Source organism: Ammodytes marinus, assembly GCF_949987685.1.
Source record: "Ammodytes marinus genome assembly, chromosome: 6".
NCBI lineage: Eukaryota > Metazoa > Chordata > Actinopteri > Uranoscopiformes > Ammodytidae > Ammodytes > Ammodytes marinus.
In genome coordinates, this window is record NC_137235.1 from 27,276,221 (window position 1) to 27,300,259 (window position 24,039).

Genomic DNA, 24,039 nt, shown 5'->3' on the forward strand with positions numbered 1-24,039 from the left:
GACATGTGCTGCTTCAATTTTTGAACTTCCAATTTTGAAGTCCCCCTGCTTGGTGGCTGTGCAAACCCTAACCCCATTAAATAGTTAAACCTCAGTGGAAGATTTTAGATCCTAAAGATGGATGATTCAATGTGGCAGGAAATAGTGATATCAGTATTCAACAGCCATTCTTGCCCAGTCCTTGGCTTCATACCTTCCTTGCTGACATATTGTCAAGTCACTCTGGCAGAAGTTTCATCTCCACAAAATGAAACTTCAAACTGTATCAGATTTTTTATTATTTTTTTAAGTCAGAAAGTTAACTTGAAGGAAGCTTACCATTGTGGGCACTGTGCAAGGTTGAATCCAAACATCAGCACTATGTGTGTGTGTTCCCTTTCTTTTGTTTTTCACACTCAAACTGACTCAATGTGTCCCTATGGCGTTGTACCATTTTTCCACCGGTGTCAGCAGTGTCTTGTTCTGCGGTTGGCATCCTGACGTGTGTGTGTGTGTGTGTGTGTGTGTGTGTGTGTGTGTCTGTGATTGATAGATGACCGGGTCCGACACAGCCTGGCACTTGAGTTATAACGACAGGTGTGCTGCTGCTGCGCCAGACAAATGGCCTCATTTATTTCCAATAGAAGAAATAACACAGAGCACACATCCACTCAAAAAACATCCCTACCCCCCCGGCCCTGCGCCCTCTCATGCGTATATACGCTATAGCGTTCCAGGTGACTTGCTAGCCAATTGCACACAAGCTCCGACTTCTCACATGCCCTCCCTATAAACCGCAAAATCAATGGGGCCTTTTTGTTTCCCCGAGGCTTCCAAAAGACAAATCAATGGAGGCTGATCTATTGTAATAAGGATGCCAAAGCCTTGGACCAAGCCAGAGGAGATGCTTGCGAACATCGGTTATTAGATTTCCCGGCATATGGGGGGGGGGAAGAGAGGAGCTCAGCGGATTTTGTTTTCATTGAGTAGCTGTTATGTGAAGTCCACCTCGGCTTAAGGAACTCTATCGTCGCTGCCAGCAGGCCGTCCAGCTCCCACTTGTTTGGGTGCTTCAGTCAGCAGCAATGCCTCTGCTCCGTCAGGGAGGGGGATTAAAGCTGTCAGAAGCCTTTCCCACTGACTCGGGAGTCCTTTAGACCATTAATGAGATCCCACCTTGGCTTTGTTATGTAATAGACCACGTGTTACAACCATTTAAGAGATCTTAGCCAAATGATGTCCACTATATCCGTGATCAGATTGTTTGATTCATTTCTCTAAAAAAAAAATTGAAAGCAATCAGCTTTTCTATCAAACTCACAGGCTTATTCATCTGGATGCCGTGCTGACATCTCAGAGAATCATACATGAAAAGAGAATGTTCTTGTCACTTGGTATGACTTCTTGCATAATGCTGGTGTGAGTGTGTTTGTGTATTTGTGATTTTGATGACTTTTAATAATCCCACAAAGAGTGCTAGATAGACATATTCTTAAAGCCCAGTTCAGTGCACCTCCTCACAGTAAACTGAGCCAAGCATCACTTCCCTGTTACATCCGTCTGTCCGTCTAATAGAGCTTTCACCAACTTCTCAACAAGTGGAGTAGTCGAGTACATTGTAAGCCGTGGTCAATACTTGTGTATAGAATAATTCAACTTGTTTTCTGTAGAGTTATGCCTTTCCTTATCAGTATGTATCAGTGCATTGTCAAAGGTGTCCAAATTCCCCCAAAAAAGTGGGACCTATGACCATGTCTTATAAAAGCTAGATAAAACAAAAACGTCCAGATGCACTGGAACACACACAGGTCTGAACACAGTGTTACAGAGTGTGTAGTTCCTGTGTTTTGAGTACAATGGAACCCTTAGCCTGGTCCTACCAGACCATCGTACTTCATTTCATTTGTACAGAAGGTCTGGAATCGCTCAATTGACAAACGTTAACTCACTTGAAGGCGGGTGTCTGTTGAAGTTAAAAAACCATTGGATCTGCCCAGTGCCACTCTGGATCTGCCAACCAATCGCATAACGTTTGGTCATTACGTATGTCATGCGCAGGCTTCTGAGCCACTCCCTATGTTCGCTGATTGGACCGCCAAAAATCTGGCCAGAGAAAAATTTGAATATAATAAAAGTATATACCGTGGACCCAGACTGACTACTGAAGGGAAATGAAAATTGAGCGGAAGTACGTAGGCGGGCGGAGCCAGGCTAAGACACCCCTGCTCACCGACTTAAAACCCCACTGACACCCAGATAACGTATAACTCATCAAAGCTGTAAATACAAGAGCTTTCATCAGAAGTTCATATGCTCAATCAACACTGTTTAACATCATCTTTCATAGAGAGTAACGTAACAGAAAATGAACTATGAACATTTTACGGATAACAACTTCAAAGCTAACGCTACTCGTTATTTTCTGCATGTGACAATACAATCATTGTTTTTTCAGACAATAGACATACACATCTTTATACGGACCGCAGTGGTAGCAGCTGGCCTTTACTGCAAAACACAAAACCTCTTTCAATTAAACACACACACACTTCCCACATACTTAGAATAGCAAACACTGCACAACCCCTGAGGAAATAAAGTATGCAGCTCACAGGTACAGTATGAGCCTTGAAATAACACATGCTGATCAGCCTCTCATCTCAACCCTGTGATCAGTGGCTCCGGTCTCGTTATCCGTCTCTCGCGTGTGTGTGCTTATTCGCTCATATTCACACCGTTCCCCCAAAGATAACCTTTGCAGGCATGTGTTTTTTCACAACGTGCCGTTTGCATGTGTACACACTACAAAAACACACACACACACACACACACATTAACACCTACCTTCACTCACTCACATCATTACTCATTACAATGAACCCGCGGCCGCTGGGCTCTTTTCACCGCAGCCCAACATAATGCATTCCCCTCCCGGGCCATTCATAAGCCCTAATGTGCGCGTTGGTGCAGAGTAGATCAAAACACACATGGTGGTAGTGGAGACACCATACCGTACATCCAATTCCATGCATCACACCCACTGCAGCTCATTTGCATCAGAGTAATACGGTGTTTTACAAGACGCGAGGCGAGAGTGTGATTTAATGGCGGGATGAATAGTGAATCAATGATAAATATTTGACTTCTAACTCAAGTGTCACACAAATGTGTTTTTTTTTTCTTTTCTCGCTGTGCATGCAAACATCTGCTATATGTTCATGAATTATGAATGACACCCCGGCATATAAAGCTACATAGTTATAGAACGTAGAGGACACAATGTACACCGGGGTAAATCTTGGCTGTTGAAATCCAAGTGGGGCAGATTGTCGGGCACACAGATTGTATTATTTGTTACGTCAATACTCTTCACTGTCAGTGTGGAGCATTTCTCCTCAGCCTCAGTGTCAAGACTTCGTTGCTTTATAAAGCATGTGCTTTAAAAGCTACAGTGCGTAACTTCTGTTGCCCCCATGAGGAATTCTGAGTCATTACAACAACACTGTAGGCACATCTGCAATAGGTATGCCTTCGGTGGACCATAGATTTGTATACCTTCTGCTTCATAGGTTTTTTTCTTAGCAGTAGAATCAACAACTGAAACATTTCGTGGCCGCTTCTTTGGAGTTTTCTTAGCTCCTGCGCCAGTGTCAGGGGGTTGACACCAGTTTATAAACGCTTCCATGCTGAGAAATATAGAGAGAGTTGTAAGGAGCTGATAGGCTTGATCAACTTTGTGTCAACGTGTTTGCCGATGGTTTGAATGTAACCATGATTCATTTATATAAAAAGTACGGTGGACCTGAAGTGCAAATCAACGTCAACCTCAAATAGGAAAGCACGACCAAAAAAAAAAAAACACAAACACAACCTCAAATAGAAAGACACAACAACAAATCACAAAGCAGAACAACAATAACTTCTACTGGAAAATGTAGGGCCGATCATGTGATCATCACTGATTAGACTGTATAGAAACAGAGCGGAACGCGTCATAATCGGAGGCCACGCCCACCGTGGGGGAAAACAATACACGGCGCTCCATTCACTTTATATTGAATGACGCCTGTATTCCGCAAACAAACTTAATAAAAACTTAATACGTCATGCCTTTCACACATACACGTTACTTTCTTTAAAGCCACAACTCTTGTCTGTCTATACGAGCTGTTTTTGTGAAAAATTATTGAGTAATTTTCAATATCGAGACAAAACTCTTCACTAATGTACGCTAATGTTAGCCTTCTGCTGTAGGCTAACCCTCACGTATACTCCATCCTCGCCAGGTCGGACGGGAAAAAACACCTCAATATTTAAAATTACTCAATAATTTTTCACAAAAACAGCTCGTATAGACAGACAAGAGTCGTGGCTTTAAGAAAAGTAACGTGTTTTTGTTAAATGGATGTTTGATTAAGTTTTAATTAAGTCTCTATTGTCTGGTGCCAAATGAGGGTCTACGGTGAACTCCCTTCTCGTTAAATGACAGTCAAATGTTCTTGCTGTTTTGATTTTGCAGTTCAGGGCCACTGTGGGAAGTTACGCACTATAGCTTTAAAGTCAGAGAGGAAGCTTTAAACATCCCAGCTTTCTCTTTGTCTCATTTCTGTCTTTCTCATTTGCACTCCCCAATCCGTCTCTCACTCATTCATTTTCACCCTCTTCTTCAAATGTGTCCACCTCTTCTGGTATCACATTGAGCTCTCTTTTGTTTCACCTCCCTTCGCCTGCCTTTCTCTCCTTCCTCCCCCCCCCCCCCCGATCCGTCTCTCTCACCCTATCTTCCCTCCATCGTCTCCTCACTCCGGTACACAGCTGTCAGACAAGCCAGTGAATTGTATCACACTGACCCAATCAGAATTCAGTATGAGGGGGCATCTCTTTGGAAGCCACTGCCAGCTATTGGTAAGCAGCAGCTGCTTTGGAGCAGAAAGCCCAGGGAGAGAAACAGGGGCCCAACTTCCTCACTGTTCACTGATTCTGTCTGCTTAGAATTCCTGATCAGTCAAGAGGCAGTGGCTGTTTTTTTTTTAAAGGGACATTGCAGTCCAAGGAGACTGACAAGGTCTGAAGTTAGTGGATGTTGTTTGCTTTTATTTCTTTGCAAATCATTTCTCTTGGGGAGGGAGCCAGTGGGCTTCAGCAGGCAAGCTGTCCGAGTGTTAAACACTGCCAAACACTGTTTTTGGTCCCAGCTGCTGACTTTGGGTCGGGCGTTATACTATGAATGTGTCATTAATGACTGACTTTACCATTCAGAAATGTATTCATTACTTCTAGTTCTAGGACTAATACTTCTACTTTTGTTTTTCCTTTGGTCTATGCCATTATAAATAGTGGCTTAGTGCCAACTATTATAAAGTAGGCTTCGATGATCTCACTAATCCAATGTTTCTAAATTCTAAAAGTTATGAAATGAAAGGATTATGTATATTATAAAACAATGCAGACAATGTTCAGAGATAATTCACGTTCACTTCCATACAGTGCAGAAAAAATGAAAATGTCAATACAGGAAAGCACATACATACAGTATGAGTTGAGAGATAGTTGTAAGTCTAATTTACAAAAAAGCTTGCAGAGAGAATTATGGAAAGATTTATTGTGGATTCCGTTTAAAAAAAATAGTTTGCAGTGCTATTTTTGAGGGTTACAAATTAGATTTTTTCTATCTTGTTTTCTTTATTCCCTTCGTGGCGGGTATATCTTTAAGTGATGAGAATATAGGATAGGCGTCCATGAGATATTGCTTCAGCCTACACCTTCTCAGTCACTGTTCACTGTTGAATGGTTTTACTCTGTGATATGTAAACTACTGCTCCCAGACTATTGCCCTCTTTTTTTAACCATGCTTCCACTGAACACATTTTATTGTTCACAGAATACACCCATTAAGATGCATAAACTCATTTTCAAATCAGCCCAAACAAAAACTTTTTTTCACATTAATTATTAAGTAGTGCATTAAAAAATAACTACAAACATATAGGGGGGAACAAACGATGGATACGTGGATAGAATGTGTAAAAATACATTTAAAAAGCAAAAGCATTGTGATTTCAATTATTAAAGGAAAGCAATGCCGCTGCCTTCTCGATCCATTACTCAGTTGTGAATAAAGTATTTAGAGTCTTTATTTAGGTAGCGTAGCAATACCACCGCCCATTGGATATGTCCAAGCCAAAGGCATACAAATTTTCCCCCAAAAAAACAGGTTAGAGACTGGAGAGTAACAATATACTGCACTCTCTGGTTAAAAGTAAATGGCAGAGTTCAAGTTCTGTACTGTTGGATAATTAAAATGCATAATATTTTGAAAGCAGATCATATTTTTTTGTATGTAAAATCTTAATCTACGTTGTCACTTGTAACTATAGCTGTCAAAAAAAAAGATAGTAGAAGTATGAAACAGTACAACATGTATACATGAGGTTAGGCACAAAAGCCTTATACACACAGCACAGGTGTAGTTGTTCTTCATTTCTTGAGTAAATGCATTTTAAGCCAATGGTGCTAGTGGTATTACAGCTACTATGAGAGTCTGTCATAAATATGAGGCTAAAGTGTCATCTCCTGTAAAATATGTTGTGGATGTCATTTTGAATTACGAGCGCACAAGTTCTTAAAAACTCTGTCTGTGATCTTGACTTGCGGCCTGTCACCACTGCAGATATTGCAGTGTTTGGAGTCTTTTTTTTCCCCCTTTACTCACTGCTAACGTTACACAGTGTAGGTCTGAGATGTGATAATGCACCATATGCTTGTACATTCCATGTGATCACGGATGGTGTCTCAGTAGTCCCCCTCACTTTGATCTGGATGTGTACTTATCATCAAAGGTGTGACCACCAAGTGTTGCATATACTCTTGCTTTTCACACATTCATCACTCAACCTATATTAATATGTTTAATTAGGTTATAGGGAACATATGATAATGCTGTTATAAAAACGTATGAAAAAAAACAATAAAAAGCTGTCTATTTGAAGCCAAACCAGCTGTCTGCATTTTCACCAGTCTTGTTTCATCAGACTGCACTCAGAAGAAGCCAGGAAGGAATATTGAGAACATAAATAACTCAATATTCGTTGGGTTAACTCCATTAATTGAGTTATTTCAAGGCAGGTTCAATATAATGAGTTTACTTTGATCAAGTTAAAAAGCTTTTGGATGTGTGTGAATTGACCTTGAGGCCAGACCTTGGCGAGTGTTCACATTTTTAAAAGGTTTGTATAAATCCACCTCTTCCTATTTGTGTAGAAAATGTCAGTTAAGCATTAGCAGGAAGGTTGAAAAGGAAAGTGGAAGCTAACCACGGAGGCTGCTAATGGCGATAATACATTTTGAAATCTGAATTGCAAGCAAGCTCCACCATTCCTGTGAATCTCTTGTGCATGTAAAGGCTGTTTTAATATAGCATGTAAATGACAGACTCTGCCATTACCAATAAAAACTATGTAGTGAGGTAATTACTAACAAAGCATGCAGTAAAGTAGAAGTGATTATGTATGCAGTCAGTCCAGGCCTTAAGGTTCAGATTCAGTTTGAGCTGTATCAAATATAAGTGTCGGTAAGAAAGATCAATGTATTTGTCTTCTAAACAGTAACTTCACAGTATTAATGTCCAGTCTCTCTGTGTATACTATAGAGATGTTCTTACAATGCACCTCTGGTCTGCTGACCATGTCTGAACAAGATCCTTGGCCTCTCTCTGCATCCCTGAATCCCCACACACACACACACACACACACACACACACACACACACACACACACACACACACACACAGGGACCATAAAAGCCAGCCTTTGCATGGCACATCAGGGCCCCCTTCCCTCTCTCCCACAGTGACACCATCTAGCATGATTCATCTCCCTGGCAGTGTGAAGTGTAAAGTAGATTATTACCAGTGAAGGGCTCAGCCCCCCCTTAAGATCTACTGCTCTCACGTCTGGCCTGCAGAGGAAATGGGAAAATATTGCTAATGTTTACAACCCTGTGTGTGTGTGTGTGTGTGTGTGTGTGTGTGTGTGTGTGTGTGTGTGTGTGTGTGTGTGTGTGTGTGTGTGTGTGTGTGTGTGTGTGTGTGTGTGTGTGTGTGTGTGTGTGTGTGTGTGTGTGTGTGTGTGTGTGTGTGTGTGTGTGTGTGTGTGTGTGTGTGTGTGTGTGTTTTGTGTTTGTGTGTGGAGGGGGGTGGGTCATGTTATGGCCACCAATAATGCCTGAAACATGACAAGCATGGCTAAGCAGCTCTCAGCCTGGTTTACCATATAAAAATGTGCTGACTGCAGGCTGTTTTGTGTGCAAATGTTTTGTACGTTTGCATGCGTTTGCAGAAATACCTGTGTGTGTGTGTGTGTGTGTTCGTGTGTGTGTTCGTGTGTGTGTGTGTGTGTGTGTGTGTGTGTTCATGTGTGAGTGTGCGTGCCCATGGGTGTGTCATAATGTGTAAATGCATTTTTTGCACATCAATAAACCCAGAAGCCAGCTGTTGTTGAAGCCTGCTGTACGATATGCTGTACTGTGCTCTTTTTCTTTTTCTTCTTCTTCTTTTTTTCTGTTTGTTGGTCTCACATTTTGCTATTCACACCAACACAGGACTGAGGCTCATTTGAAATGACCAAGCAGACAAAATCCTGATCAGTGACTGTGCTCAATGAGAGGCAGGCTGACTGATACACTCATCTAAACGAAAGCCAATTTGCACATATCATGTTAATTGTACTCCTAGGTCATTCTCATTATTTTTTAATGAGTTATAGGGAAGGGGCATCTATATCAAGACTGCACTAATTTCACTGATTACTGCAATTTAGCTTCAAGGTTTTGTGGAAGCACTCAGTTCCTATGTATGCAGTTTGTGCATGCAGGTGGTGCACGGAGGGATGTGCAGAGAGGTACACATTTCTTCTTATGTGTCTTTCTAAGCTCTTTATGCCATAACCGAATTTGCATAAATTCTCAGAGATGAAATCTGATGTGGGTTAGCCACTATATGCAGTAATTTGCCCCCGCAATGGAATTGAGATGAGAAATGGAAGAAGTATCCCGGTATTATTAGCACCTTAGCATCGATTGAATTTCTCTGTGAAATTTTAAAGAACCATTGTAAATAAAGTTACCATATATTAAAAGGAAAGAAAAACAAACTAAACAGGCTTAAGAGTTCATAGTCAAGCTAGTATATTTGTGATGCAATTACAAGCGAGCTAATAATGCCAGTCTTAACATGTTGATGTTTAAAGGAATACTTCACCCATACGGAACCGGCGTTCTATCATTATAAAATCACTATTATAATATAATGAATGAGGTTTTTCTTCCCTCAGTCTTCCATTGGCCCAGCTGTCCTGTTAATCCTAGGGTTAGACAGTGAGACCATAAAACACTCTTTCTGCCTTTTCTCAGGCTAGGATGAACCAATTTAATTTTTTTTTGCACATTTATACTAAATAGGATCTCAGAGTTCAATACACCTTCATATTCCCACCGGTGAAGTAGGCATTTAACAATATATGTAGACCAGTGTCATCATCTTAGTTTATTGATTAGCATGCTCACATGTTCTTATAAGCGCTAAACTAAATAAGTACATCTGAGGTTTGTGATCATTTCTTTGGTTTAGCAGGTAAACTGACGTATTGGTCATGTCTGTTCTGAGAACTGAAGGAGTAAACATCTGGCATGGTTAAAGCTGCATTTAAGTCAACCGTACTTTCCACTTTCAAACAGAGAACTTCTAATTATCTGTTAACTCCCCCAGCTCTTTCTTTCACTTCTATCTGCAAAATCTCTGGTTTATCTTTAACTTGCTGTGTTAAATGTTTTGTCAGAGGCATTGTTGGTTGGGATACTTTGCCTGTGACTCTCTCTGGGGCCTCTTTGGGCACACACAAGCTGTTTTTCTCTCCTCCTCTGCACTGCACTGTTTCAAACCATCACCATAAGGTTTGACGATGTTTTTCCAGTTTCTTTCCCTCTTGGTTTACATCAAGTATTGTAATATCTCTGTGGCAACGGTGGCCATACTGTATGATGCACTGTGATGAGAATGGCCTGGTTATTGTTTCGCGTGACCACTTCATGTTTGTGTGTTTGTGGGTAATGGTGGTGCCACTATCACACTAGTGGTAACTTCAGAGGGCAAAAGCCTATAAGAAATAGAGCTTTGGTTACATACAATACGATACAATACAATACAATACAATACAATACAATACAATACAATACAATACAATACAATACAATACAATACAATTTAGTGGCCCTCTAAGCTGTGTGCCCCTTCTGGTTCCTCTTAAACTAGCTGAAGTAAAACCTGTTTGTGGGAGCCAATTGTCTGGTTTTAGCTCAACGCTGTCAGTGGTTGTAAACTAGACGTATTCAGTGCTGCGCCAGCGAGGAATAACTCCACTAGAGAGCTTTGTGGCTGAGCCTATACTACGATCTGGAGTAACAGTAACTAACATCTGCCATTATTCATTTTCATTTTGAAAGAGCAACAGCCAATGGAGACACTCCACCACTAAACTGAATAATTGTATAACGTCATCATGCAGTGAGTCAATGACAGACATGTTTTAACACAGTTGGCCTCGCTTTGCTGCGATCCAGTCAAAAACAGAAAATGTCAACATCATAGAGGCCTCAGCAAGTACAGTGGCTAAATAACTGGCACACTTCTGTCTTTTCCCTCATGTCATGAGGTTAAGTATAAAGAGTGTCAACATCCTGAGTCCTTAAACTAAACCGCCGTAGATAGAAGTCCCATTTCCCATCACCGACAGGTTGTCACAGCCTCACCAGCTCGTCCTGCTCTCTGGTGGCTTCACTGTGTGCGCTTGGTTGGGTCTATCTGTCCTCTGCCTGGGTGATCACCTGCTAACAATCACTTCTTCTGCAATCAAGCCAGCTGGTGTCCTATTTTAGCCTCTGTCTCCCCCGGGCCTTCTCCAGATTGTCTTGTGTTCATGGCACGCCGAGCTCGCACGCCACTTCTTCAAGCCTAATTGTTTTTAAGACCTGTAACTGATTCTTTGCTCTGTTTTTAAAGAGTAAAAAGGATTTTGGCCTGGCCCTCTGCTTCACTGCCTGACATTTAGGATTTGCTGACCTCAGCCTGCGGACTTATTTTTGCTTCTGTCTTGTCCATTGTCTTGCTTGACTTTTATGTATTTTAAACTCTCCAAAGAAACGTCTGTGTTGTCTACAATACATGCAGGTCTCTCTATGGAGACAGCAAGATCACAAATGTGGCCAAATAAGTGGTAATCTTATTGAAAATGTTGTATATCATGGGGCTCATTTATTTAAATAACTAATTAATATTCAGACAGATTAATAGAGATGATAGTCCGCCTTGTTGCTGAAGGGGAGAGGTCAATGCTTTTGTCCTTCACAAGCCTCCAGAAATGCTTAGTGAACGTTAGCTCTAATCCTCCAAGAGTCTAGCCTTTAATAGACCTATGGAATGTGCTCATTCAAGTAGAACTTTATTTATAAAGCACCATTTGATACAAACGCAGTTCAAAGAGCAGTCGAGTTTGATTAAATATTAAAGTACTAAAGTTAAAAAAAAAACGGTAACAGAATGATTAACTGAGAGGCCGGTTTTACTGCAAATGAACATAACTCAGGGTTCGTACAGATGCTTGAAAGTCTGGAAAATGCTTGATTTTCAATCGAGTGTTTTCAAGGTTTGAAATGTGCTTGAAATCTGAACACTGTGCTGGAAAATGCTGGATTTTCTCTTTATTGACCAGTGTCGTAATTCAACTAATTTTTTTATTATGTAAATTTAAAAAAAATCTGTCGCAATGTTTTCTTCGCCACCATCTTGTATGCACGAGTGCAGTTGCTCCCCTTGTTTTCTTTCCTGGCGCACGCGCCACACCTGGCGATCGCTCCAGGAATTATCCAGAACCACGAGTCGCTGCTCATGGACCTATTGCTCCCGATACTTCCATATCAAATATCCGTTTCCATTTGGTTATGACGAGGCCCTAATAACCGGCAGGCATAGGCTACTGTACGGCTGCAAAAAGTACCTCCAGCTGTAGCAGGCTACACAAAGGGGGAATCGGCACTTAGAAGTCATGCAAAATTTGGTTTTGATATATTGTTGTACAGTTTTGGCTGGATTATTTTACCTGAGTCGTCCTGCTACTTGTGTCTGGGTGTTATTCTATGAATTGTGAAAAGTATTTGGACCCCTCAGGTAAAACAGAAAACATTCTTATAAAGTTGACAAGGTAATTACTCTGTTGTTTTCCTGAGTCTACTAACAGGTTTAAATTTCTTAACGTACATTTTTGTGTCAAAGAATTTCCCTTTGGGGACAATAAGGTCCAAAGTCTTTGATCTATGTCTTCAGGTTGACGCCAGCAGCCAGGTACAAGTTGAAAAATGTTCCATGAGTTGCATGTCACAAACTGAACATACTGCATAGACAACCAGACCCAGGTGTCACACCATAAGGATGTCTGACCAGTTCTTTACTGCACCTCAGGGGCGGCCCGCAGCATAGGCAATGTCTGTAATAGTGTCCTTTGTTGTTGCCTGCTCCTGTGAGAAACCTAGTGAATACTCAAGAAAACCAATGTTATTTTGTAAAAATCTGTTGAATATTAAGCAATTGCGTGAGTTTTAGGGTATTACAATAAATTGGTAAGTAAGTCAGAAATGTGCTACTATTTTTAAAAACATATACAGTATAATAATCACAAAAGAAAGAGTCCTTTTTCTCACTTGAGCTACTGTTCCCCAAACTCTCTCTGCATGTCCCTAGTTGATGAGATAGTTAGTCTATCTACAAATACATGTACAGTATCTCACAAAAGTGAGTACACCCCTAACATTTCTTCAAATATTTCATTATATCTTTCCATGCGACAGCACTGAATAAATGACACTTTGATACAATGTCAAGTAGTCAGTGTACAGCTTGTATAACAGTGTAAATTTACTGTCCCCTCAAAATAACTCGACACACAGCCATTAATGTCTAAACTGCTGGCAACAAAAGTGAGTACACCCCTAAGAGAAAATGTCCAAATTGGGCCCAAAGTGTCAATATTTTGTTTTGCCATCATTATTTTCTAGCACTGCCTTAACCCTCTTGGGCATGGAGTTCACCAGAGCTTCACAGGTTGCAACTGGAACCCTCTTCTACCCATTCATGACGACATCAAGGAGCTGGTGGATATTAGAGTCCTTGCGCTCCTCCATCTCCCGTTTTAGGATGCCCCAAAGATGCTCAATAGGGTTTAGGTCTGGAGACATGCTTGGCCAGTCCATAACCTTTACCCTCAGCTTCTTTAGCAAACCAGTGGTCGTTCGGAGGGGTGTTTGGGGTCGTTATCATGTTGCAGTACTGCCCTGCGGCCCAGTTTATGAAGGGAGGGGATCATGCTCTGCTTCAGTATGTCACAGTACATGTTAGAATTCAATGAACTGTAGATCCCCAGTGCTGGCAGCACTCATGCAGCCCCAGACCATGACACTCCAACCACCATGCTTGACTCTAGGCAAGACACACTTGTCTTTGTACTCCTCACCTGGTTGCCGCTCCACACTCTTAACACCATCTGAACCAAATAAATGTATTTTGGTCTCATCAGACCACAGGACATGGTTGTAGTGATCCATGTCCGTAGACTGTTTGTCTTCAGCAAACTTTTTGTGGGGTTTCTTGTGCATCATCTTTAGAATAGGCTTCCTTCTGGGATGACAGCCATGCAGACCAGTATGATGCAGAGTGCGGCGTATGGTCTGAGCACTGACAGGTTGACCCCCACCCCTTCAAGCCCTTCAGCAATGCTGGCAGCACTCATACGTCTATTTTCCAAAGCCAACCTCTGTGTACGACGCTGACCATGTGCACTCAACCTTCGTAAACTGGGCCGCAGGGTGGTATTGCAACATGATAACGACCCCAAACACACCTCCAAGACGACCAGTGGCTTGCTAAAAAAGCTGAGGGTAAAGGTTATGGACTGGCCAAGCATGTCTCTAGACCTAAACCCTATTGAGCATCTTTGGGGCATCCTCAAACGGAAGGTGGAGGAGCGCAATGTCTTTAATATCCACCAGCTCTGTGATGCTGTCATAAATGGGTGGAAGAGGGTTCCAGTTGCAACCTGTGAAGCTCTAGTGAACTACATGCCCAAGAGGGTTAAGGCAGTGCTGGAAAATAATGGTGGCCACACAAAATATTTACACTTTGGGCCCAATTTGTAAATTTTTTCTAAGGGGTGTACTCACTTTTGTTGCCAGAAGTTTAGACATTAATGGCTGTGTGTCGAGTTATTTTGAGGGGACAGTACATTTACACTGTTATACAAGCTGTACACTGACTACTTTACATTGTATCAAAGTGTCATTTATTCAGTGTTGTCCCATGGAAAGATATAAAGAAAAATGTGAAGAAATGTGAGGGGTGTACTCACTTTTGTGAGATACTGTATGTGTTTATGAGGGATGAGCGCACACACACACACATTGATACAAGTGAAGTATGAGTAAGGGGGGCCCATTGACAGGAGGTTTTCAGGGGCCCAGCCATTTGTGTCGGCGGGCCTGTGTGTGTGTGTGTGTGTGTGTGAAATAAGTTATTAATTAGTAACCATTTCCTACATCTAGACCTATTGATTATCATTATGGCATTTTCAACTGAATCACAGCAGCACTGATATAGTGACAATATGCTCCATCTCATGTGATATTGCTCAAGTAGGCCTACAGGTGAAACTCGAAAAATTAGAATATCGTGCAAAAGTTCATTTATTTCAGTAATTCAACTTAAAAGGTGAAACTAAAATATTATATACTCATTACATGTAAAGTGAGATATTTCAAGCCTCCATTTGTTATTCTTGTATTTATTATGGTTTACAGCTTATGAAAACCCCAAGTTCAAAATCTCTGAACATTTTAATATTACATAAAAATCAATAAAAAAGGGATTTTAAATACAGAAATGTCGGCCCTATATAAAGTATAATCATCGATATGTACTCAGTACGTGGTTTGGGCCCCTTTTGAAAGAATTCTGGCCTCAATTCCAATTAATTTTCCATGATATTCTAATAATATGAGTATCACCTGTATAGTCATGTTGTTATTAACCTGATTGATGGTCATTTTGGGCATATGAACTAAACTGATAAAGGTCTCCTTAGGGCCATACTGCATATTGGTGATTGTCCATATACATTATATGAACACTCCCATTTTACAGATAAGGCAATGTATGAAATCATAAGCATTTATTTATATACTGTATATTTAAAGCTTCGTCTTCCTTGAAAAAGTTGACATGTTATCTTGATAGTGCTGGAAAAGTGCTTGAATTTTACTCTTAAAAAGCTGTACGAACCCTGATAACTTCAACATAATATAAAATACAATACATGATGTACATACAAACTAGCCTATTGCAGTCTACATCTTGTTGATGACGTAGCAGCTCAAACGCTTCATGAAGATGACGAAAAAGTATTCTAAGTGATATAGTAATAATAGAAATATACAGGTATAATAAGTGTGTTGGTGGAGTAACAGTCATGACTCAAGTTTCTAGGACTGTTTCACTTCAGTCACTGCATCATTTAGAAAAGAGACTGCTGTGGATTTAACTTTTAAGTCAATTTGAGCTTGGCATTTGGTAAATGGGTGAATGTACTTTTTAAATTGTATTGGACACAGAACATTTTCCAACTTTTATGTGATTTTTCTCACATTTCTCCAATTGTTATTGTACAAACCAATACACCATGAAGCTGCAGGTTGAAGATGATCAGATTTACAATGATTTTTATCACTAATGCTCGCACAGTATGGCCCAGTGGTTTGGTATTTTTCCTATCGCTTGTTTTCTCTTGAGTTTTTATATCATTTTCAGACGTTACCTGTAGCTATAACATCAGTATTAAGGTGACTCAATACATTTCCACCTCCTTTCTCCTTCAGAGAACTAGGGACTTTACTTTTTTGAAGAATGGTACACATTGCTCAGCACACAGCTCATGGTGTATACCCGACAGTTCAACAAAGAGGATTGGAGCTAAAGAAAAAGCCAAGGTCACTGACTGAATCTGACCATGGCCTGCCAGACACCACAGACCATTCATTTTTACTTGTGTATGCATGTAGTTAAATACGCTATCCTAATATATTTATATCAATAAAAAATGTTCCCTGTTTATAATTGGAGTTGCATCCCTGTAATACCCCCTCATGCATCATAATGTCTTGTATCTAATTAGAAAAGATGCTTAATAGCCTATTAGAGTAACACTCCCAAACTGTAATTGCCAAGAGTCATAAGCCATTAAAGCTGCACTGTACACTTTGAAGAAGGCATTTGTTCCAAAAGTAATTTGTCCTTTATCAGCTATGAGCTTTTAATAGCAACACATGCAATGTCAAAATGTGTCACCGCATCACTTGGGTGTAAAGAAAGGAGGCCACGCTCAAGGGTACTTAAGGATAAAGTGTGTATTTTTAAGGAAGACCAAAATAGGAAAGTTTGAAAATAGAAAAAGAAAATGTCCTGGGTCACTTTGATTTTGTTTTTCATCTTTTCAGTGTCAGCCTGACATTGTCTGCTACACATTACAAATGTAATTTACATATAGCATGCCTGAGCAACTCTACATCTTTTGACCATATATTGAGTAGAAAATGAAAAGAAAAATACATTAAACCTGCAGTGTGTAGAATTTTGGGTTTTATTTCCTAGCAGATTTTGTAGAAAGTAATCATAATATCCATAAGTACATTTAATTTAGTGCATACTAGCTGAAAAAAATGTTTTGAATTATTATTTTTTCCCTTAGAAAGGGTCTCATATATGTCCATATTTCTGCATATCTTGGACCAAGGCCTAGTGCCGCCATCTTGAAAGTGTCATAGTTGGAATGTCATCAGGTGCATTGTTTAAAATTTAGAATTGTTCTTGTCCTTGAAGGCCACTGTAGCTTCTGTTATTATTCAAAAGGGTTGGGGTTACCCAGGGAGCGTTGCATTCTAGAACTTTGTAGAACTTTCTTGATGATGTCATATTACTAGTGGTGGGCCGTTATCGGCGTTAACGTGCTGCGTTAACGCAAAACTCTTATCGGCGATAAAAAAAATATCGCCGTTAATCTCTTATTCCACCTCCTGTTCGGCTCAGGGGAGATGGTTCCCTCCAGGGCCGATGGCTGTTCGCCGTCAGGGTGAACCCCCTTCCGTGTGTTCTCTGGTCGGGTAATAATAGCCGGGGGCCGTTGTTGACACTTGAGGAGCCTTTATTGCAGGAGCGAAGCTTCTCTCACACACCCGCCGCTCTCTCTCTCCATCACTTGCCCACGACACACACCACCTGGCTGCAGGATCGCTAATGTAACACTCAGCGCCAAACCCCCTTCACAAATCTGTCTATTCAATGTTTACTTATGAATGTATCCATGTACGTAACTCTGACATGTACATAACTTAATTTATTGTTAATAATATGGTCTGTTTATAAATTCGGCATATGATTAAAGCATCTAAACGCCCGTAATCATGTTAAACGTTTACTGTTTTTAAGTTATTAATGCCACTCGCTCCCGCAGATACACAGCAGAGGGAGGTCTTATATTCAGCCATTGCTAAAGGGAGTGCTGTATTATGGAACGGCCGCTGTGGTACGAAATTCCAGTCTCAACAATGTTTCCTACACGAAATTATAACTCTAGCGTCTACAGCCCGTTGTTTTCATGTAGTGTAACTTGTGTAATGTGTTACATTATTCAGCTGTTGCCGTGATGTCGGCTAACGCTGATGCTAATGATAACTAGCTCTCCGTCGCACAATAGACTGTAGGTTGGTGTTGCAGCCAGCTGTTAGGTGAAGCGCTGTCCCACAGGTAAAAGCCATGGACCTATAAAGCCTGTCCAATATTCACTCTAGTCCAGCTTCTTGAAAAGTTTATAAGGACTTTATTATTTATGTAAAAATTATATTTAATGTTTCACTTGAAGCACAAAAGTAATGGCTTTATTTTCTGTTATAGCCTATAGCCTACCCAACAAATTAGTTTTTTCGTTTTTTTTAAGCACAAAAAACAGTGCAATGTTGTGATTTTTAGCCTTATATCTGATTAAATTGTTAGAATATTATTTGTTCGCAATAATTAGACACTCGTTCTGATGACGAAATGAAAGCCACCTGGCTTGAGAAACACGTTCTCAAAGACTTACTTTGAGTCATTATTTAGGGAGCACACACATATTATGAATGAATTCAAATGAGCCATTTTAATCTAGATTAATCTAGATTAATTCCAAAATTAATCTAGATTAATCTAGATTAAAAAAATTAATCTATGCCCACCTCTACATATTACACACTGCACCTTTAAGTTCTACTTTAAATTGTACTGAATGTCTACATAAAGACTCCCTTTTCTGTGAACCAAATTCATTGTCGGGTTCATATTTCATAAGAGGAAGAGCAGGAAATAGAGCGGAGTCCTTTATATTTCCTCCTTTGTTCTTCCACCTCCTGCATTCTGTCAGATCAGACGCAGACTGTTTTTAGTCTGTGACAACAAGAGGTGTTTTGGGGGAACGCAGCAAAGCACTACAAAACAGCAATTCACCTCCATTGTTTATTCATGACCTTTGAGAGTTTTGTGTGCTTTTTTGAAATGTTGCTAGATTGTTTATGACACATTCGTAACAGTGACAAGTTAGGCCTTAAGGATAATTGTGGTTTCTTACAAATGGTGGTGTTACTTTTGTAGTTTGTTTATATTTTACTCTTGGTTGTACTCACAAATGTAATCTCTGAGACCTTGGGAAGCAGCAGCAACAATAACAAACAACAACAAACTACAACAGTAAGCTAATAATTGTACTGACTGCCTTCATTTTCCCTTCAAAAATAAATAGTGTTAACCTGGATGTGTCATTCCAACTCTCTATAATCCTATTACTGCCACATCTAATTTCAATGTCAGCTCAGTCCAGCGATCTCACTCATTAATAACTAAGTGAGTACAATTTACTGATAGAAGAGCCGTCCAAACAATAATGCAAGGAATATGCATAATGCTGTGGTACAAGAATTGTTGTTAAAAATGTACAAACGGTTATGTAAATCTGCTTGCAGTCATATCAATACCATTAAAAAATAATGAGAAATGAAAGATTTTCCAAAATAAATATTGAATCATTAAAAAAAAAATGCTACTATTAAAGCTCCTAATTGTAACAAAAGAGGATAAACAAGCACGGCTACTTCATGATGTGAAGTAGCCGTGTGTGTGTGTGTGTGTGTGTGTGTGTGTGTGTGTGTGTGTGTGTGTGTGTGTGTGTGTGTGTGTGTGTGTGTGTGTGTGTGTGTGTGTGTGTGTGTGTGTGTGTGTGTGTGTGTGTGTGTGTGTGTGTGTGTGTGTGTGTGTGTGTGTGTGTGTTATGAATATTCACCTGCAGAGATGACTTTGCAGAAAAAGTGGCGGCATCAATTACACATTCACCATCAGAAGCAATTATGCTTCTTCATAATCACCAGCCATGTGTCCATATTTAATAAGTGAAATGTCCTGCGGCATATTAACACCAGGTCCACTGAGGGCCCCGCCCTGGTCTGCTGTGAACACAGCGGCGGACTCATCTTCCTTTCCTCTATTGCTGACCCTGAGTCAGCTTTAAATGATGTCTGCTCTGTGTTATGCCGTTCTTTTAATTGCCTATTCAGCACCTTGACTAACACTGCGGCCGTCTGTAACATGATAATTGCTCTCCATCCAACTCTCTCTTTTTTCTGTTTCTTAATCCGCCTTTCTCGCGCAATTCTTGATTCTTCCTCTCTTGCTCTGTCACTCAGTGTCACTTTCCTCCACTTAGCTGGCGAATGCTGATTGCCTCTGTAATGCACTGAAAATGTCTTGGGCGGCTATTCACAGTAAATTGCTTGGTGCTGTGTTGCTGTAGGGCCCTAACCAGCTGGACTGCGGCCTCCACTGTTTGGGGAGTGGAGAATAATGGTGGAGGCTTCTAAATGGGCTCCAGCTTTGCTGTTCCAGCACATAAATAGCTGTGGCATGATAGTGTAATGTGCTCTGTATGGTGTTGACCCTGTGAACCCCATTGGTGTAAACCCACCTTTAAGTTATTAAAATAAATCTTCTGTACAATCAGATCTGCAGTGCTAATAACTCATCTAGGCCCGAATGTATCAAGCGTCTCAGAGTAGGACATCTCTCCGGCCAAAAAGAAAGCATTTTTTTCAGCTTTGTTAAATTTGGAAATTAATCCCTTAGTCTGCTGTATCAGTGTGCAAGCATAACGATTCTAAAAGAGAAGAGATATTTCGAGAATGCTTGATGACAAAATGCTTTTTGGAGGATAATTTTGACTTAAAAAAAAACTAATAATATGTGAGAATGATCTTGTGCATAATGTGGAGTAGCACACATGCTGTCACTACAGAAGCCCATGTCATATCAATGTTGTGTGTTTTTTTAACAGGGAAAATGCATTCGTACAAAACTGATGATTGCGTCAGATCCAACCACGCCTTGTGTCAGTCATCAATCAAACGTGTTCGGGTCATAAAGATAATGTGCACAGTGGAAGTCATATGTCACAGCAGATAAAAACTTCTTTGAACACATACATGTCCCCCGGGCTGGATCTCAGCTGAATTATGAATATATTTATATTTTTTTATGGGGTCTTATATCCGTTTATTTTTTTAATGAGGCTATTTCCAATAATAACTTGGCTATAGGTTTTTTTTGAGAAAAGGATGCACAGTAATATTGCCTCACACTGCCATGGTGCAATTCCTAAGACTTATTCAACAAAGGGTGTGTTTGAAATGGGAACTGGACAGTGAAAGAGAATTTTTCCATTCTCTTCTTGCAGTACAGTGAGAGGTCTGTGCAATATGTGCCAGATGCAGCACTATACTGAGAAGTGTTAAGCTTTGTTTACAGTCTGCTATATAAATGTCTTATTATTTTGACATCATATTTTTCCATATATAATCTTGTGAGGCTGCCTACAACACTCTTAAGTGTCTAGAGCAGCGATGTCACACTCTCTCCTTGGAGTAATCTCTCCTTGGTGATAGTAATAGTTGGTCACTGTATATATAACCCTAAATTCTTACTCTGATGCAGGACTGTTTTCCAGTCAGCAAAATATCATGAGACTGACTATACGCGAGGCTGGACTTTGTGTAGCTTTGTTTTAAGCAATTTGAACTGAGTCAAAGTGCTAAACGCCTTCAAAAAATGCCAACAGTTATGCTGACAAGAAAGCTTTGCAGTTTAGCAGTTAAGTTGTTTTTGTCTTTGAATAGAACCACTGTAGACACACTAAAGTTAGTTTCCTATTGTATTTATTTCCCTAAAAGGTTTGTTCTTTGTCTCCTTTTGTTTCAGGTTGTTACAGTTACAAAGGATCCGGAGAAGACCAGCAACAACCAAAGACCCCTAAAAAGTATTTTATATCATTGTGTGTGCGTGTGTGTGTGTGTGTGTGTGTGTGTGTGTGTGGGTGTGGGTGTGTGGGGGTGGGTGTGGGTGGGTGGGTGTGTCAGGTGTGTCTCTCTCGCTCATCTCATATGTGTGAGATAAGAGAGATTGAATAACTTTGTAGGGGCCAAAATACCCTCAGATTAGCTTTCTATCTTTTTATCCACTTGCCCCATATCTAAACTGGATATGGGTCGGACCTGCTCTTTTTATATACTGTTCTCATTACAATTTATTGGGTCACCCAACTTTTTACCACTGGCAGTCTTTTAAATAAATCATAAATGTCCCTGATATGCTTCAGAGTGCTGTCATCTGTTTCTTTCCATGGTTGGCATGAATTGTGCTTTACGCTGAATTATACAGTGCTGACACACACACACACACACACACACACACACACACACACACACACACACACACACACACACACACACTAGTTCACAGGACACATTGTCTATAATATGTCGTCGCTGATTCATCTCTCTTTAAATGAGTCAGACCTGGCAGTGGGCAGTGGGCCGCACTGTGCCAGGCCAGCGGAAGTGAAAGGGCAGGGGGGGAAGGGGGCTGACTCTGCAGGGATGGAGGCCAGGAATAGAAGTGGTCAGATGGGACAGTATCGATCAGCGGGAGGGGTCAGAGGATCAGCTGCTGGAGGCCAAAAACGGGTCCCACGTCAGAGGAATGTACACAGTGTATAGGACACTGCACACAAATACTGTAGCTGCAGTATGGACAGATTGTCCCGATTGAGGAAGGATGTCAGCTTATTAGGCGCTGCACTTTACACAATACTGTGGTGAAATCACATAAGATGCTCGGGAAACTGATGGTAAAAAGGATTTAAGGGATACAATGATAATTTTTTTAACTTTATTTCACATTTATTCATGAGTATTCACCGATGTTATTATTAGACATTGTTATAATGTAACCGTAGTCAAAGGCCCCTCTGTTAAAAATCTACACCAATAGGCTAGAACTGAACACATCTAAATCATAATCAGTTTAAAGATGCTGAAAAAGATTAGTTCAAATCTGTATCATCAAGGCCTGTGTTATAGCGAGTATATCTAGCATTTGTATAAATAGTTATTTTATATTTAAAATTCCCCCAAAACTCTGCAAAAGAATATTTTGAGAATTTTTTGAATGAATGGCTCTAGTCAACTAGTAGGATGACAAACCTTTTCCATTTCACTTTAGTGCATTTTCTTGCATCTGATCAATCACATTTTCCATCTCGGCCTTGAATGTAACACTCAGTTAGTAGCCTATAGGCAGTAGGAAAATCAATCAGACATTTGCCAACAATTGCTGGTTGCATTTTTATTCAGCGGTGTTGACATCAAGCATACCCACACCTTTCTTCTACGAGTATTTGAGATTTTTACTGTACCTATTATTATACTATCAAACTGAAGCTACCATGAACACTTCAGCATTATTCACAAGTGATAAAAAGATAATGATTAAGTGGTATTGTTGCTGCAGGATTTTAGATTGTGAAACCTTTTCGACAGTCCATTCAGTTAGATGTCTGTTCCGACTATCCAACTCACTGGTCTATAACTGACAGCCAGAGAAAAGAATCCGACAGCCTACTCGTCCTCTTTCCTTATATGCAATCCCTCCATCTTCTCTTCCATCTCCCCTTTCACTCTGTGGTTTTCAGAGGCCCTGATCAGTTGTAACTTTCGGTAGGCATCTTTGCTCTTTCGTTATTTAGAGCCTGAAGACTGTGACAGAGGGCAGCGATCGGGCTGTCCTTCTCTGACAGCTCTGGCACTGTTCTCTCAGCAGCCCTCCTCTCTCCTCCAAAAGACCCAGGGAGGGAAATCAAATCAAATCAGTTTTATTTGTATAGCCCAATATCACAAATAGACATTTGCCTCAGTGGGCTTTACATTCCATACAATATGATACAATATGACACCCTGCCCTTACACCCTTAGCTCGGCTGAGAAAAAACTCCCAGTAAAAACCCTTTACCGGGATTAACATTTTTTTTTGAAGAAATCTCAGGGAGTAAGGGATCCCTCTCCCAGGACGGACATGCTGCAATAGATGTCATAAGTAGAGAAAATCACGAAGGAATTCAAATGTTAAAACCTTTTTTTCCCCACTTTAGAAAATGGTCTCTTTGACCCGGGTTTTATTTGGTCATTCTTTCATTCATCTTTATAGCTGAAAATGTATTGTCAGTCTGTTTGCTTAGCCAGGCTTCTGCCCTGATCTGTGTAACTTGCTGGATGGAAATGGATGGAGATTCAACAATGCAAAATCCTCCTTGGAGTTACAGTAAGTAAAGAGACATGTTAGGTCATTATTAATGCTGCTTTGAAATATAAGAAAATATAGCAACACATAAAAGGTTGAAACATCAAAGAGTAACTCCCCTCTGCAACATTTCCGTACATCATGAGAAAGAAATGTCTCTGAAAGCCTGGGCCGAGGACCAAATCTATTCTTAAGAAATCCGTTGAACTCCTGAAGCTCTGACCAGGTCGATTGAGAAGATGCCCAAAAGTGTGGCTGACGTT

General features: G+C 40.4%; 1 protein-coding gene across 1 annotated transcript in view; it reads left to right on the forward strand.

Annotated features, from left to right (window-relative positions):
* The window catches only part of LOC307251877 (endonuclease V-like), a 68,500-nt gene extending 46,720 nt beyond the window's left edge, over positions 1-21,780 (forward strand). The window contains exon 9 of the mRNA XM_080029314.1: positions 21,401-21,780. The gene's annotated coding sequence lies outside the window, so the exon portion shown is untranslated. The remainder of the gene's footprint in view (positions 1-21,400) is intronic.
* Positions 21,781-24,039: the final 2,259 nt, after the last annotated feature.